Here is a 14,565-nt window from a genome sequence, read left to right on the forward strand (position 1 = left end):
CGCCTACCAAACAAACAGGCTCCGTCCCATTGATCTCTCCTCAGTGTGTCGCCTACCACACAAACAGGCTCCGTCCCAATGATCTCTCCTTAGTGTGTCGCCTACCAAACAAACAGGCTCCGTCCCAATGATCTCTCCTCAGTGTGTCAGAGTGTGTCGCCTACCAAACAAACAGGCTCCGTCCCAATGATCTCTCCTCAGTGTGTCAGAGTGTGTCGCCTACCACACAAACAGGCTCCGTCCCAATGATCTCTCCTCAGTGTGTCAGAGTGTGTCGCCTCAAACAGGCTCCGTCCCAATGATCTCTCCTCAGTGTGTCAGAGTGTGTCGCCTACCAAACAAACAGGCTCCGTCCCAATGATCTCTCCTCAGTGTGTCAGAGTGTGTCGCCTACCAAACAAACAGGCTCCGTCCCAATGATCTCTCCTCAGTGTGTCGCCTACCAAACAAACAGGCTCCGTCCCAATGATCTCTCCTCAGTGTGTCGCCTACCACACAAACAGGCTCCGTCCCAATGATCTCTCCTCAGTGTGTCGCCTACCAAACAAACAGGCTCCGTCCCAATGATCTCTCCTCAGTGTGTCAGAGTGTGTCGCCTACCAAACAAACAGGCTCCGTCCCAATGATCTCTCCTCAGTGTGTCAGAGTGTGTCGCCTCAAACAGGCTCCGTCCCAATGATCTCTCCTCAGTGTGTCACCTACCACACAAACAGGCTCCGCCCCAATGATCTCTCCTCAGTGTGTCGCCTACCAAACAAACAGGCTCCGTCCCAATGATCTCTCCTCAGTGTGTCAGAGTGTGTCGCCTACCAAACAAACAGGCTCCGTCCCAATGATCTCTCCTCAGTGTGTCAGAGTGTGTCGCCTACCAAACAAACAGGCTCCGTCCCATTGATCTCTCCTCAGTGTGTCAGAGTGTGTCGCCTACCAAACAAACAGGCTCCGTCCCAATGATCTCTCCTCAGTGTGTCAGAGTGTGTCGCCTACCAAACAAACAGGCTCCGTCCCAATGATCTCTCCTCAGTGTGTCAGAGTGTGTCGCCTACCAAACAAACAGGCTCCGTCCCAATGATCTCTCCTCAGTGTGTCGCCTACCAAACAAACAGGCTCCGTCCCAATGATCTCTCCTCAGTGTGTCGCCTACCACACAAACAGGCTCCGTCCCAATGATCTCTCCTCAGTGTGTCAGAGTGTGTCGCCTACCAAACAAACAGGCTCCGTCCCAATGATCTCTCCTCAGTGTGTCAGAGTGTGTCGCCTACCAAACAAACAGGCTCCGTCCCATTGATCTCTCCTCAGTGTGTCGCCTACCAAACAAACAGGCTCCGTCCCAATGATCTCTCCTTAGTGTGTCAGAGTGTGTCGCCTACCAAACAAACAGGCTCCGTCCCATTGATCTCTCCTCAGTGTGTCGCCTACCAAACAAACAGGCTCCGTCCCAATGATCTCTCCTCAGTGTGTCAGAGTGTGTCGCCTACCAAACAAACAGGCTCCGTCCCAATGATCTCTCCTCAGTGTGTCAGAGTGTGTCGCCTACCAAACAAACAGGCTCCGTCCCATTGATCTCTCCTCAGTGTGTCGCCTACCAAACAAACAGGCTCCGTCCCAATGATCTCTCCTCAGTGTGTCAGAGTGTGTTGCCTACCAAACAAACAGGCTCCGTCCCAATGATCTCTCCTTAGTGTGTCGCCTACCAAACAAACAGGCTCCGTCCCAATGATCTCTCCTCAGTGTGTCAGAGTGTGTCGCCTACCAAACAAACAGGCTCCGTCCCAATGATCTCTCCTCAGTGTGTCGCCTACCACACAAACAGGCTCCGTCCCAATGATCTCTCCTTAGTGTGTCGCCTACCAAACAAACAGGCTCCGTCCCAATGATCTCTCCTCAGTGTGTCAGAGTGTGTCGCCTACCAAACAAACAGGCTCCGTCCCAATGATCTCTCCTCAGTGTGTCAGAGTGTGTCGCCTACCACACAAACAGGCTCCGTCCCAATGATCTCTCCTCAGTGTGTCAGAGTGTGTCGCCTCAAACAGGCTCCGTCCCAATGATCTCTCCTCAGTGTGTCAGAGTGTGTCGCCTACCAAACAAACAGGCTCCGTCCCAATGATCTCTCCTCAGTGTGTCAGAGTGTGTCGCCTACCAAACAAACAGGCTCCGTCCCAATGATCTCTCCTCAGTGTGTCGCCTACCAAACAAACAGGCTCCGTCCCAATGATCTCTCCTCAGTGTGTCGCCTACCACACAAACAGGCTCCGTCCCAATGATCTCTCCTCAGTGTGTCGCCTACCAAACAAACAGGCTCCGTCCCAATGATCTCTCCTCAGTGTGTCAGAGTGTGTCGCCTACCAAACAAACAGGCTCCGTCCCAATGATCTCTCCTCAGTGTGTCAGAGTGTGTCGCCTCAAACAGGCTCCGTCCCAATGATCTCTCCTCAGTGTGTCACCTACCACACAAACAGGCTCCGCCCCAATGATCTCTCCTCAGTGTGTCGCCTACCAAACAAACAGGCTCCGTCCCAATGATCTCTCCTCAGTGTGTCAGAGTGTGTCGCCTACCAAACAAACAGGCTCCGTCCCAATGATCTCTCCTCAGTGTGTCAGAGTGTGTCGCCTACCAAACAAACAGGCTCCGTCCCAATGATCTCTCCTCAGTGTGTCAGAGTGTGTCGCCTACCAAACAAACAGGCTCCGTCCCAATGATCTCTCCTCAGTGTGTCGCCTACCACACAAACAGGCTCCGTCCCAATGATCTCTCCTCAGTGTGTCAGAGTGTGTCGCCTACCAAACAAACAGGCTCCGTCCCAATGATCTCTCCTCAGTGTGTCAGAGTGTGTCGCCTACCAAACAAACAGGCTCCGTCCCATTGATCTCTCCTCAGTGTGTCGCCTACCAAACAAACAGGCTCCGTCCCAATGATCTCTCCTCAGTGTGTCAGAGTGTGTCGCCTACCAAACAAACAGGCTCCGTCCCAATGATCTCTCCTCAGTGTGTCAGAGTGTGTCGCCTACCAAACAAACAGGCTCCGTCCCATTGATCTCTCCTCAGTGTGTCGCCTACCAAACAAACAGGCTCCGTCCCAATGATCTCTCCTCAGTGTGTCAGAGTGTGTTGCCTACCAAACAAACAGGCTCCGTCCCAATGATCTCTCCTTAGTGTGTCGCCTACCAAACAAACAGGCTCCGTCCCAATGATCTCTCCTCAGTGTGTCGCCTACCACACAAACAGGCTCCGTCCCAATGATCTCTCCTTAGTGTGTCGCCTACCAAACAAACAGGCTCCGTCCCAATGATCTCTCCTCAGTGTGTCAGAGTGTGTCGCCTACCAAACAAACAGGCTCCGTCCCAATGATCTCTCCTCAGTGTGTCAGAGTGTGTCGCCTACCACACAAACAGGCTCCGTCCCAATGATCTCTCCTCAGTGTGTCAGAGTGTGTCGCCTCAAACAGGCTCCGTCCCAATGATCTCTCCTCAGTGTGTCAGAGTGTGTCGCCTACCAAACAAACAGGCTCCGTCCCAATGATCTCTCCTCAGTGTGTCAGAGTGTGTCGCCTACCAAACAAACAGGCTCCGTCCCAATGATCTCTCCTCAGTGTGTCGCCTACCAAACAAACAGGCTCCGTCCCAATGATCTCTCCTCAGTGTGTCGCCTACCACACAAACAGGCTCCGTCCCAATGATCTCTCCTCAGTGTGTCGCCTACCAAACAAACAGGCTCCGTCCCAATGATCTCTCCTCAGTGTGTCAGAGTGTGTCGCCTACCAAACAAACAGGCTCCGTCCCAATGATCTCTCCTCAGTGTGTCAGAGTGTGTCGCCTCAAACAGGCTCCGTCCCAAGGATCTCTCCTCAGTGTGTCACCTACCACACAAACAGGCTCCGCCCCAATGATCTCTCCTCAGTGTGTCGCCTACCAAACAAACAGGCTCCGTCCCAATGATCTCTCCTCAGTGTGTCAGAGTGTGTCGCCTACCAAACAAACAGGCTCCGTCCCAATGATCTCTCCTCAGTGTGTCAGAGTGTGTCGCCTACCAAACAAACAGGCTCCGTCCCATTGATCTCTCCTCAGTGTGTCAGAGTGTGTCGCCTACCAAACAAACAGGCTCCGTCCCAATGATCTCTCCTCAGTGTGTCAGAGTGTGTCGCCTACCAAACAAACAGGCTCCGTCCCAATGATCTCTCCTCAGTGTGTCAGAGTGTGTCGCCTACCAAACAAACAGGCTCCGTCCCAATGATCTCTCCTCAGTGTGTCAGAGTGTGTCGCCTACCAAACAAACAGGCTCCGTCCCAATGATCTCTCCTCAGTGTGTCAGAGTGTGTCGCCTACCACACAAACAGGCTCCGTCCCAATGATCTCTCCTCAGTGTGTCGCCTACCAAAAAAACAGGCTCCGTCCCAATGATCTCTCCACAGTGTGTCAGTGTGTGTCGACTACCAAACAAACAGGCTCCGTCCCAATGATCTCTCCTCCCTCCTGAAGTGTGCACTCGTTCACTACTTCACACAAATCTACAAAAATACAAAAATAAATGTATTGGATTGGTGGAGACACAGGCTTAGTGGGAGTTTCTTCCATAGTTCTTATACCAGTCATTTTCTTTCAAATCGGTGAAGGGGTCGTGAACAAGTGCACACTTCGGGGAGGAAAGAGAGATAATTGGGACGGAGCCTGTTTGTTTGGTAGGCGACACACTCTGACACTAGTTTAGTCCTTCACTGCAGAAGGGTCGAAGGACACAGACTTTAATTAACTCAAAACACCACCGTTCTGTAATTGCCATTCATGTGTGTGTGACACTATGAGACGAGCTATGAACCAATTATCACTCTTTCCTTCCAAATGGTGCACTTGTTAACTTCCCTTCACTGATTTGAAAGAAAATGACAGTTATAAATGACAGTTATAAATGACTGGTATAAATGACAGTTATTAATGACAGTTACAAATGACAGTTATAAATGACTGGTATAAATGACAGTTATAAATGACTGGTATAAATGACAGTTATAAATGACAGGTATAAATGACAGTTATAAATGACAGTTATAAATGACAGTTATAAATGACAGGTATAAATGACAGTTATAAATTACAGTTATAAATGACTGGTATAAATGACAGTTATAAATGACAGTTATAAATGACAGTTATATATGACTGGTATAAATGACTGGTATAAATGACAGTTATAAATGACAGTTATAAATGACTGGTATAAATGACAGTTATAAATGACAGTTATAAATGACTGGTATAAATGACAGTTATAAATGACAGTTATAAATGACTGGTATAAATGACAGTTATAAATGACAGTTATATATGACTGGTATAAATGACAGTTACAAATGACTGGTATAAATGACAGTTATAAATGACAGTTATAAATGACTGGTATAAATGACAGTTATAAATGACAGTTATAAATGACAGGTATAAATGACAGGTATAAATGACTGGTATAAATTACTGGTATAAATGTTATAAATGTTATAAATGACAGTTATAAATGACAGTTATAAATGACAGTTATAAATGACAGTTATAAATTAGTTATAAATGACAGTTATAAATGACAGTTATAAATGACTGGTATAAATGACTGGTATAAATGACAGTTATAAATGACAGTTATAAATGACAGTTATAAATTAGTTATAAATGACAGTTATAAATGATAGTTATAAATGACTGGTATAAGAAACGTTCCTCCATCAAACTAATTCATGACCATTTGTGGGAAGTTGTGAGATATTATTGTGCTGCAGCCTCCTCCTAGTGTCAGAGTATCAGGCCTCTAGGTAGATGCCAACACATGAAGCCGGAGGAGGGAAGAGACAGAGCTGGTGAGTGCCACCATCTGGTGGCCGGAGCTGGTACTGCAGTCTCAATCATCACCACTCAGGTTACTGTGTCACCAAGTGCTTTACAGTTACAATACTCAAATACACACACACACACGCATACATACATACATACATACACACACATACACACACACACACGTACATACATACATACATACATACATACACACACATACATACATACATACATATATACATACATACATATATACATACACATATATACATACACACATACACATGTAAAAAATTCCCTGTTTTAGGTCAGTTAGGATCACCACTTTATTTTAAGAATGTGAAATGTCAGAATAATGGTGGAGATAATGACCCCTCCCCCCCTCCCCCTTTTATTTCATTCATCACATTCCCAGTGGGTCAGAAATGTACATATGTACATACACTCAATTAGTATTTGGTAGCATTGCCTTTAAATTGGATAACTTCGGTCAAACATTTCGGGTAGCCTTCCACAAGCTTCCCACAGTAAGTTTGGTGAATTTTGGCCCATTCCTCCTGACAGAGCTGGTGTAACTGAGTCAGGTTTGTAGGCCTCCTTGCTCGCACACACTTTTTCAGTTCAGCCCACAAATGTTCTATGGGATTGAGGTCAGAGCTTTGTGATGGCCACTCCAATACCTTGACTTTGTCGTCCTTAAGCGATTTTGCCACAACTTTGGAAGTATGTTTGGGTTATTGTCCATTTGGAAGACCCATTTGTGACCAAGATTTAACTTCCTTACTGATGTCTTGAGATGTTGCTTCAATATATCCACATAATCTTCCTTCCTCATGATGCCATCTATTTTGTGAAGTGCACCAGTCCCTCCTGTAGCAAAGCACCCCAACAACATGATGCTATCACCGCCGTGCTTCACGGTTGGGATGGTGTTTTTCGGCTTGCAGGCATCCCTCTTTTTCCTCCAAACATAACGATGGTCATTATGGCCAAACAGTTCTGTTTTTGTTTCATCAGACCAGAGGACATTTCTCTAAAAAGTACGATCTTTGTCCCCATGTGCAGTTACAAACCATAGTCTGGTTTTTTTATGGCGGTTTTGGAGCAGTGGCTTCTTCCTTGCTGAGCGGCCTTTCAGGTTATGTCGATATAGGACTCGTTTTACTGTGGATATATATACTTTTGTACCCGTTTCCTCCAGAATCATCACAAGGTCTTTTGCTGTTGTTCTGGGATTGATTTGCACTTTTCGCACCAAAGTACGTTCATCTCTAGGAGACAGAATGAGTCTCCTTCCTGAGCGGTATGACAGCTGTGTGGTCCCATGGTGTTTATACTTGCGTACTATTGTTTGTATAGATGAACGTGGTACCTCAGGCATTTGGAAATTTCTCCCAAGGATGAACCAGATTTGTGGAGGTCTACAATTATTTTTCCCTTAGGTCTTGGTTGATTTCTCTTCATTTTCCCATGATGTCAAGCAAAGAGGCACTGAGTTTGAAGGTAGGCCTTGAAATACATCCACAGGTAAACCTCCAATTGACTCAAATGCTGTCAATTAGCCTATCAGAAGCTTCTAAAGCCATGACATCATTTTCTGGAATTTTCCAAGCTGTTTAAAGGCACAGTCAACTTAGTGTATGTAAACTTCTGACCCACTGGAATTGTGAATCAGTGAATTATAAGTGAAATAATCTGTCTGTAAATAATTGTTGTAAAAATGGTGTCATGCCCAAAGTAGATGTCCTAACCGACTTGCCAAAACTATAGTTTGTTAACAAGAAATGTGTGGAGTGGTAGAAAAACGAGTTTTAATAACTCCAACATAAGTGTATGTAAACTTCGAAATGCAACTGTACGTACACACACACAGTGAGGAACAAAATATTTAAAAACCAGGGCAAAATGTACATTTTCCATCATTATTGAATTTATTGAAGAAGAAAAAAAAGAGATATCAGGAATAAACAGCAGAGACACGGGACAGTATATTCAGGGAGACACGGGACAGTATATTCAGGGAGACACGGGACAGTATATTCAGGGAGACACGGGACAGTATATTCAGGGAGACACGGGACAGTATATTCAGGGAGACACGGGACAGTATATTCAGGGAGACACGGGACAGTATATTCAGGGAGACACGGGACAGTATATTCAGGGAGACACGGGACAGTATATTCAGGGAGACACGGGACAGTATATTCAGGGAGACACGGGACAGTATATTCAGGGAGACAGTATATTCAGGGAGACACGGGACAGTATATTCAGGGAGACACGGGACAGTATATTCAGGGAGACAGTATATTCAGGGAGACACGGGACAGTATATTCAGGGAGACACGGGACAGTATATTCAGGGAGACACGGGACAGTATATTCAGGGAGACACGGGACAGTATATTCAGGGAGACACGGGACAGTATATTCAGGGAGACACGGGACAGTATATTCAGGGAGACACTGGACAGTATATTCAGGGAGACACGGGACAGTATATTCAGGGAGACACGGGACAGTATATTCAGGGAGACACGGGACAGTATATTCAGGGAGACAGTATATTCAGGGAGACACGGGACAGTATATTCAGGGAGACAGGACAGTATATTCAGGGAGACACGGGACAGTATATTCAGGGAGACACGGGACAGTATATTCAGGGAGACAGTATATTCAGGGAGACAGGACAGTATATTCAGGGAGACACGGGACAGTATATTCAGGGAGACAGGACAGTATATTCAGGGAGACACGGGACAGTATATTCAGGGAGACACGGGACAGTATATTCAGGGAGACACGGGACAGTATATTCAGGGAGACACGGGACAGTATATTCAGGGAGACACGGGACAGTATATTCAGGGAGACACGGGACAGTATATTCAGGGAGACACTGGACAGTATATTCAGGGAGACACTGGACAGTATATTCAGGGAGACACGGGACAGTATATTCAGGGAGACACGGGACAGTATATTCAGGGAGACAGGACAGTATATTCAGGGAGACACGGGACAGTATATTCAGGGAGACACGGGACAGTATATTCAGGGAGACACGGGACAGTATATTCAGGGAGACACGGGACAGTATATTCAGGGAGACACGGGACAGTATATTCAGGGAGACACGGGACAGTATATTCAGGGAGACACGGGACAGTATATTCAGGGAGACACGGGACAGTATATTCAGGGAGACAGTATATTCAGGGAGACACGGGACAGTATATTCAGGGAGACAGTATATTCAGGGAGACGGGAGACAGTATATTCAGGGAGACACGGGACAGTATATTCAGGGAGACACGGGACAGTATATTCAGGGAGACACTATATTCAGGGAGACACGGGACAGTATATTCAGGGAGACACGGGACAGTATATTCAGGGAGACACGGGACAGTATATTCAGGGAGACACGGGACAGTATATTCAGGGAGACACGGGACAGTATATTCAGGGAGACAGTATATTCAGGGAGACACGGGACAGTATATTCAGGGAGACAGTATATTCAGGGAGACACGGGACAGTATATTCAGGGAGACACGGGACAGTATATTCAGGGAGACACGGGACAGTATATTCAGGGAGACACGGGACAGTATATTCAGGGAGACACGGGACAGTATATTCAGGGAGACACGGGACAGTATATTCAGGGAGACACGGGACAGTATATTCAGGGAGACACGGGACAGTATATTCAGGGAGACACGGGACAGTATATTCAGGGAGACACGGGACAGTATATTCAGGGAGACACGGGACAGTATATTCAGGGAGACACGGGACAGTATATTCAGGGAGACACGGGACAGTATATTCAGGGAGACACGGGACAGTATATTCAGGGAGACACGGGACAGTATATTCAGGGAGACACGGGACAGTATATTCAGGGAGACACGGGACAGTATATTCAGGGAGACACGGGACAGTATATTCAGGGAGACAGACACATGGGAACAAAGGAGCAGTTACACCCTTTTAGTGGTTTTGGTCCAACTGTCGTCTGCCTTCCACAGTTGATTACAGCTCCTTCAATATCAGCGTGTTGAATTAGAAAGACAACTCTCCATTCTGATAAAACCACAAATTATACAGATTCATAAAATGTCTCAATTCTGACACAACCATCTAAAAGGAAAACAGTTAATTGTCATTTATTAAAAGTGCCGTTAGCTGAAACAAATTGCCCCTCATCAATGACGACACAGATATTGACCATTTTGAAAAGCACATTCACGCTCAGATCCAACATGGATCAAATCATTCACACATTCACTTCCTGGTCAAATCATTCACTTCCTGGTCAAATCATTCACTTCCTGGTTTCTCCACAAGACAAAAATTGGCCACATTTCTGTTTTCCACTATTGACCATTATAACAGAATGTTATACCACTAATCATTATAACAGAATGTGAAGTCACTAAGGCACCACTGATCATTATAACAGAATGTGAAGTCACTAAGGCACCACTGATCATTATAACAGAATGTGATGTGACTAAGGCACCACTGATCATTATAACAGAATGTGATGTCACTAATCATTATAACAGAATGTGATGTCACCAAGGCACCACTAATCATTATAACAGAATGTGAAGTCACTAAGGCACCACTGATCACTATAACAGAATGTGAAGTCACTAAGGCACCACTGATCATTATAACAGAATGTGATGTCACTAAGTCACCACTGATCATTATAACAGAATGTGAAGTCACTAAGGCACCACTGATCATTATAACAGAATGTGAAGTCACTAAGGCACCACTGATCATTATAACAGAATGTGATGTGACTAAGGCACCACTGATCATTATAACAGAATGTGATGTCACTAATCATTATAACAGAATGTGATGTCACCAAGGCACCACTAATCATTATAACAGAATGTGAAGTCACTAAGGCACCACTGATCACTATAACAGAATGTGAAGTCACTAAGGCACCACTGATCATTATAACAGAATGTGATGTCACTAAGTCACCACTGATCATTATAACAGAATGTGAAGTCACTAAGGCACCACTGATCATTATAACAGAATGTGATGTCACTAAGGCACCACTGATCACTATAACAGAATGTGATGTCACCACTGATCATTATAACAGAATGTGAAGTCACTAAGGCACCACTGATCATTATAACAGAATGTGATGTCACCACTGATCATTATAACAGAATGTGAAGTCACTAAGGCACCACTGATCACTATAACAGAATGTGATGTCACCACTGATCATTATAAGAGAATGTGATGTCACCAAGGCACCACTGATCATTATAACAGAATGTGATGTCAGCAAAGGCACCACTGATCATTATAACAGAATGTGAAGTCACTAAGGCACCACTGATCATTATAAAAGAATGTGATGTCACCACTGATCATTATAAGAAAATGTGATGTCACCAAGGCACCACTGATCATTATAACAGAATGTGAAGTCACCAAGGCACCACTGATCATTATAACAGAATGTGATGTCACCAAGGCACCACTGATCATTATAACATAATGTGATGTCACCACTAATCATTATAAGAAAATGTGATGTCACCAAGGCACCACTGATCATTATAACAGAATGTGATGTCACCAAGGTACCACTGATCATTATAACAGAATGTGATGTCACTAAGGCACCACTGATCATTATAACATAATGTGATGTCACCACTAATCATTATAACAGAATGTGAAGTCACTAAGGCACCACTGATCATTATAACAGAATGTGAAGTCACTAAGGCACCACTGATCACTATAACAGAATGTGAAGTCACTAAGGCACCACTGATCACTATAACAGAATGTGATGTGACTAAGGCACCACTGATCATTATAACAGAATGTGATGTGACTAAGGCACCACTGATCATTATAACAGAATGTGAAGTCACTAAGGCACCACTGATCACTATAACAGAATGTGAAGTCACCAAGGCACCACTGATCATTATAACAGAATGTGATGTGACTAAGGCACCACTGATCATTATAACAGAATGTGATGTCACCACTGATCATTATAACAGAATGTGATGTCACCACTGATCATTATAACAGAATGTGAAGTCACTCATCATTATAACAGAATGTGAAGTCACCAAGGTACCACTGATCACTATAACAGAATGTGAAGTCACTAAGGCACCACTGATCATTATAACAGAATGTGATGTCACTAAGACACCACTGATCATTATAACAGAATGTGAAGTCACTAATTATTATAACAAAATGTGATGTCACTAAGACACCACTGATCATTATAACAGAATTTGATGTCACTGATCATTATAACAGAATGTGAAGTCACCAAGGCACCACTGATCATTATAACAGAATGTGAAGTCACTAAGGCACCACTGATCATTATAACAGAATGTGATGTCACCACTGATCATTATAACAGAATGTGAAGTCACTAAGGCACCACTGATCACTATAACAGAATGTGAAGTCACTAAGGCACCACTGATCACTATAACAGAATGTGATGTCACTAATCACTATAACAGAATGTGAAGTCACTAAGGGACCACTGATCATTATAACAGAATGTGATGTCACTAAGTCACCACTGATCATTATAACAGACTGTGAAGTCACTAAGGCACCACTGATCATTATAACAGAATGTGAAGTCACTAAGGCACCACTGATCATTATAACAGAATGTGATGTCACTAAGGCACCACTGATCATTATAACATAATGTGATGTCACCACTGATCATTATAACAGAATGTGATGTCACCAAGGCACCACTGATCATTATAACATAATGTGATGTCACCACTGATCATTATAACAGAATGTGATGTCACCACTGATCATTATAACAGAATGTGAAGTCACCAAGGCACCACTGATCATTATAACAGAATGTGAAGTCACCAAGGCACCACTAATCATTATAACAGAATGTGAAGTCACCAAGGCACCACTAATCATTATAACAGAATGTGATGTCACTAAGGCACCACTAATCATTATAACAGAATGTGATGTCACCACTGATCATTATAACAGAATGTGAAGTCACCAAGGCACCACTGATCATTATAACAGAATGTGAAGTCACCAAGGCACCACTAATCATTATAACAGAATGTGAAGTCACCAAGGCACCACTAATCATTATAACAGAATGTGATGTCACTACTGATCATTATAACAGAATGTGAAGTCACTAAGGCACCACTGATCATTATAACAGAATGTGAAGTCACCAAGGCACCACTAATCATTATAACAGAATGTGAAGTCACTAAGGCACCACTGATCATTATAACAGAATGTGAAGTCACCAAGGCACCACTGATCATTATAACAGAATGTGAAGTCACTAAGGCACCACTGATCATTATAACAGAATGTGATGTCACCAAGGCACCACTAATCATTATAACAGAATGTGAAGTCACCAAGGCACCACTGATCATTATAACAGAATGTGAAGTCACTAAGGCACCACTAATCATTATAACAGAATGTGAAGTCACCAAGTCACCACTAATCATTATAACAGAATGTGAAGTCACCAAGTCACCACTAATCATTATAACAATGTTAAATCAAATCAAATCAAATCAAATTTATTTATATAGCCCTTCGTACATCAGCTGATATCTCAAAGTGCTGTACAGAAACCCAGCCTAAAACCCCAAACAGCAAGCAATGCAGGTGTAGAAGCACGGTGGCTAGGAAAAACTCCCTAGAAAAGCCAAAACCTAGGAAGAAACCTAGAGAGGAACCAGGCTATGTGGGGTGGCCAGTCCTCTTCTGGCTGTGCCGGGTAGAGATTATAACAGAACATGGCCAAGATGTTCAAATGTTCATAAATGACCAGCATGGTCGAATAATAATAAGGCAGAACAGTTGAAACTGGAGCAGCAGCACGGCCAGGTGGACTGGGGACAGCAAGGAGTCATCATGTCAAGTAGTCCTGGGGCATGGTCCTAGGGCCGCGGTTCAGTTGAAACTGGAGCAGCAGCACGGCCAGGTGGACTGGGGACAGCAAGGAGTCATCATGTCAGGTAGTCCTGGGGCATGGTCCTAGGGCTCAGGTCCTCCGAGAGAGAGAAGGAGAGAATTAGAGAACGCACACTTAGATTCACACAGGACACCGAATTGGACAGGAGAAGTACTCCAGATATAACAAACTGACCCCAGCCCCCCGACACATAAACTACTGCAGCATAAATACTGAAGGCTGAGACAGGAGGGGTCAGGAGACACTGTGGCCCCACCCGAGGACACCCCCGGACAGGGCCAAACAGGAAGGATATAACCCCACCCACTATGCCAAAGCACAGCCCCCACACCACTGGAGGGATATCTTCAACCACCAACTTACCATCCTGAGACAAAGCTGAGTATAGCCCGCAAAGATCTCCGCCACGGCACAACCCAAGGGGGGGCGCCAACCCAGACAGGATGACCACATCAGTGAATCAACCCACTCAGGTGACGCACCCCCTCAGGGACGGCATGAGAGAGCCCCAGCAAGCCAGTGACTCAGCCCCTGTAATAGGGTTAGAGGCAGAGAATCCCAGTGGAAAGAGGGGAACCGGCCAGGCAGAGACAGCAAGGGTGGTTCGTTGCTCCAGAGCCTTTCCGTTCACCTTCCCACTCCTGGGCCAGACTACACTCAATCATATGACCCACTGAAGAGATGAGTCTTCAGTAAAGACTTAAA

General features: G+C 44.9%; 1 long non-coding RNA gene across 1 annotated transcript in view; it reads right to left on the bottom strand.

Moving 5' to 3' along the window:
* Positions 1-7,727: 7,727 nt before the first annotated feature.
* Positions 7,728-14,565, bottom strand: part of LOC135531036 (uncharacterized) — a 359,655-nt gene continuing 352,817 nt past the window's right edge. The window contains exon 2 of the long non-coding RNA XR_010453942.1: positions 7,728-13,936. This is a non-coding gene — a long non-coding RNA (uncharacterized LOC135531036). The remainder of the gene's footprint in view (positions 13,937-14,565) is intronic.

This window comes from Oncorhynchus masou, chromosome 5 (assembly GCF_036934945.1).
Source record: "Oncorhynchus masou masou isolate Uvic2021 chromosome 5, UVic_Omas_1.1, whole genome shotgun sequence".
Classification (NCBI taxonomy): Eukaryota; Metazoa; Chordata; class Actinopteri; order Salmoniformes; family Salmonidae; genus Oncorhynchus; species Oncorhynchus masou.